Here is a 4,258-nt window from a genome sequence, read left to right as displayed (position 1 = left end):
CGAAAGAGAAGGTTTTCGTAATTTTCCATCTTTCTGGCGCTCGTCTTGAATTGGGATGACTAGATAGTGTACACCTCACCTTATTAGCAGCAGACTGGCCATCAGGAGGTTGTAGGCTTGTAAGAGTATTATGATGGTGTTTAATAGTGAACTGGCACCCGTCTAGCCCTCCACCGTCACCACCAGCAAAGCCACCAACTATTGCCATGTCTTTTAAAGGGGTCTATTAATTTCTGCTTTCGTGTGGTGAGTGAGTGGATGGGTGGGTGGGTAGAGGGGTGGGTGTGGTGGTGTGTGTGCGGTGGATGATGCTAACCAAGGAGGGTGGTGTTGGAATAAGGTTTGATTGGAGGTCTATGTATGTGTGTGTGTGTGTGTGTGTGTGTGTTTATCTGTTTCATTGCTTTGGTGTTTTATGGTTCATGTATAGAAATTTTTCCAAATATTTTTCCAAGTTATGTTTATGAGGTGTGTTTAAGTCGTTTTATTATTATTATTATTATTATTATTATTATTATTATTATTATTATTATTATTATCATTATTATTATTATTGTTGTTGTTGTTGTTGTTGTTGTTGTTTAGTCTGTTATTTGCACCATAATTAATGACTACCTATTTACTGCCATAATTAATTGCCCGGATTTATATAGATGATTTTTTTGTTTGTTTTTCGAATAATTTACGTTATGGTCACTACCCATTCATCTATCTATCTGTGTGTGTGTGTGTGTGTGTGTGTGTGTGTGTGTGTGTGTAAAATAAAGGATGCTTACATTGAGTGACACTTGATGAGCGGATGTCTCGGGGGCCGTGCGTGAATGCGACAGTTACTTACCCCCAGTCTCTGCTTATCAGCTCTTACCTCACTGTTGATGGTGAAATCACTCGTGGTGAGTTCTGTCAAATAAATATCAAAGGTCTGTATCAATGCCAAAGAGACAGTGAGACAATTTGTCCATCCCGTTTATAAGTGCGAGTGCGAGCGTGCACCACATGAAGGTTGTAGTCATGCTTAGACTGGTTAAGTTTGCCTTGAAAAAAGGTTAACCCCACTCGATAGAGTCTTAATTGTTGTCTGAGAGAAAACTCGTGTTTGGGCATGTGTGTTATCCGCAGGTAAAGACTCGAGCCTTTACAAGGAATTACCCAATGCTTCTGAGACTGTCTAGTCCCGAGGCTACGGAAAGTAAAGAAGAGGTGGTTTTTGCCGCCATAATGCAACAAATGGATAGGAATTAGACCCGTTTCGTTGACTCGTTAGTTTATTCAGTTACGGTTAAACCTGACAAAAGCGATTTCGGGATTGTAAGTACATATATTGGTCAAAACACAGATTATAATTATAGCAACAATTACATTCCTTGCGGTTCACAACGTATATAGTGTCTCAACATCGAAGCCTATAGAACAATGTTGTGTCTTCAGCTTACGTATTCGGGGTCTGTTGAACAATCCTGGGTATTTTGCCGTCTGTTTTCCCCACCTCTCGACCTAACCAGAGGGATAAAGCGCCCCTCTACTCTGCCAGAGGTCAGCGTTGGAGGCCCATTGAGTCAGCACAATTATTCATCTCCCCTATATCTTATCTACCCGTTAATGCTGTCTCGACACCTTCGGATGTAAACATCGGGCCTCAGTACCATCCTACACCATCGTCTCGCTCTACTTCCCATCTTCACTACTACAATTAATTATTTCCTTCCTTTATATGTCCTTACGCCTTCTGCGATTAGGCCTTTTGGCGGTAACAGTGGTAAAGTAAACCAAGAGAACGTCTTCAATTAAGGTTACATCTAGTATTTTCTTTTTTACCCGGTGTACGAGTCCGCCAGAGGAATGGTGGTGTGTGTGATGTTGTACTGTGAGCGTATTCCTGATGAGATCTCATTACGAAACTCAGTTCCATCGTCAGCAACACACGTGGCGTTGAACATGAACAGAGTTGCCAGCGCATGTGATTGACAACTAGCAGTTTTCCCTTTAAGTAGAAAGAACCACAAACCTTGAGAATGGTCTACACTCTACACGCACAAAGTGCTGTGAGCCATTTTGGCATTTAGGTATCTGAAGATCAATGGAGACACTGCCCCACGCTTGCTCAGGCCGTCCCATTTAACGCAGCTTCATGCCGTGCACACGATACACATCTTCCTACATAGTTTTCAAGATAAAAAAAAAAATAAAAAAATAAAATGTCGTAATTTTCTTGTCTCTTGGCATAGCAGGCTTCACGCGCCGCACGCAGCGTCCCCTCTCCTGGATGTCCTGCCCGTGACGTATCATGCACTAATGATGCAAGCATCACAGGGAGTAAACCCACGAGAATTCATGTTGTTCAACAGCACCTCCCTTTCGAGGATTATGTCGACACAGCACTGAGTGGTGACAGTGAGTGCTGGAAAAATGGTGCAGGCAAACGTGGCAGGGTGTCATCTCCGCCAGATTTCTAGCACGTGTACAACCTCAGCTCATCACATGTTCTTGTTGTGCGCTACCAAAACTCCTTCGTGTGAACCTAGGTAATGGGTTGATTGACTGACAACTTAGGTCATTGGGTTGAGTCATTGACAACCCCAACAGGCACGCTCCATGACACTCCATCGGCTAGATAAGTATTTGAATTTCGGGACAATTTCCTGACTGGTACAACAGCATCTTGTCACTCATCAGGTCAGGTTTTCCCTTTTGAGCAGCTTGATTGCAGCTACATGGTCTGTAGAGATAGTAATTAGATACTCATGGACAATGTCCTTAAAAATTTACCAAACCCGAATTAAGAAAGACTTTCTTGATAGGTGACAGAGTAATTAAACTGCCGAATTAAAAAATTAATTATCTTGTGCTTCTGACAACGATGAGTTTCTCTCTCTCTCTCTCTCTCTCTCTCTCTCTCTCTCTCTCTCTCTCTCTCTCTCTCTCTCTCTCTCTCTCTCTCTCTCTCTCTCTCTCTCATCTACTATGGTCAAACTCAAATTATTAAGGCGAGCAAGTGTTTTACTTAATATGTTGTCCACTGCCTCTCTGTTTCACCTTAGCAAAACTCCATTAATTTCAGCCAGCCTTCCTTTCTCCTACGATTCTCAGGTTGTCATTATGCTGCTGTAAATCTGCACGTGTCACCTGTTCGCCACATCACGCCCTGACCTGCCTTCCTTCGCTCTCGATTTCCTCGACTTCGATTTACCTCCTGCCTCTTGATGCTTTTTTCACAGACTTTTGATCCCTAACCTTCCGACAGTTGCCGATCGAGTGGCGCTGTCTGGGGGACCTGCATGAGCAATATCTATCTTGGTGCAGAGAGAAGGACTGATCTCTACACCTCTCTGATGTTGCAGGAATCATTTTCGAAAGTTTCGGCGTCCACATTTATTTAACTGGCTTAGTAGTGGAAGCTACTGGTGTTTTTAGTGTTTTCGAGATTCTAGTATTATTTCAACAGTGATTCTGCACCATTATTAAAAAAAATGTCGCTCGAAAACAATCAAGTGGAAGAAGAAAGCGTTTCAAAATACGGGAATAGCTAGATCGTTTTGTTATATAAGTATTTTAAGGCAGTCGCCCATTAGGATTGATTATCTGTTTCCGTTTTCTGCGACGAGTGCTATGGGGGACTTTTCCAGGATTAAGCTGGTCGCTCCTGGATGTTATTGCACTGAATGTTCCATGTTAAACTTCCATGAATCTGCAATGTGCCCTTCAAATGTCATTTCCTCTTGGCTTATATGACTCAGGGTGTCACTGTAATATTCATGACGAGCGACAATTCTCTCTCTCTCTCTCTCTCTCTCTCTCTCTCTCTCTCTCTCTCTCTCTCTCTCTCTCTCTCTCTCTCTCTCTCTCTCTCTCTCTCTACAACCGTGGCCACCGTACAGCATCAATACTACCGTCAGTGCTCCATAGGATGATTACAGGCTACTAAAAACTACCTTGCACACACAAACATGTAGGTCAAGGACACACTACAAGGGCTGACCGTCTTCCCTGTGTATACATCGATTATTTTAACATTCATGTATTTATTAACAGACTGTTTTCAGCATTAAACATTACGCAGTAACATTATTTAATATGAGAAGGTGTTAAATAAAGAGGGAAGTGGTCAGCTCATTACATTCTGGTCAGTTTGGCGGGGTCTGATGCTGCGATGCTTTACGTACTGCCAGGGGGCTTGGGACGCTCAAGTGAGGGTGCTGGGGGGCCGCTAACCACGTGGTAGTGACAGAGGAAGCCGCGGCGTTACAACAGAGAAGGAAAA

At 43.0% G+C, this 4,258-nt stretch overlaps 1 protein-coding gene across 1 annotated transcript in view; it reads left to right on the top strand.

Annotated features, from left to right (window-relative positions):
• Positions 1-4,258, top strand: part of LOC135090168 (tigger transposable element-derived protein 4-like) — a 31,640-nt gene that overhangs the window by 11,594 nt on the left and 15,788 nt on the right. The window lies entirely within an intron of this gene.

The sequence above is a fragment of the Scylla paramamosain genome, chromosome 34 (assembly GCF_035594125.1).
Source record: "Scylla paramamosain isolate STU-SP2022 chromosome 34, ASM3559412v1, whole genome shotgun sequence".
Classification (NCBI taxonomy): Eukaryota; Metazoa; Arthropoda; class Malacostraca; order Decapoda; family Portunidae; genus Scylla; species Scylla paramamosain.
This window is presented reverse-complemented; position numbering and strand designations above follow the sequence as displayed.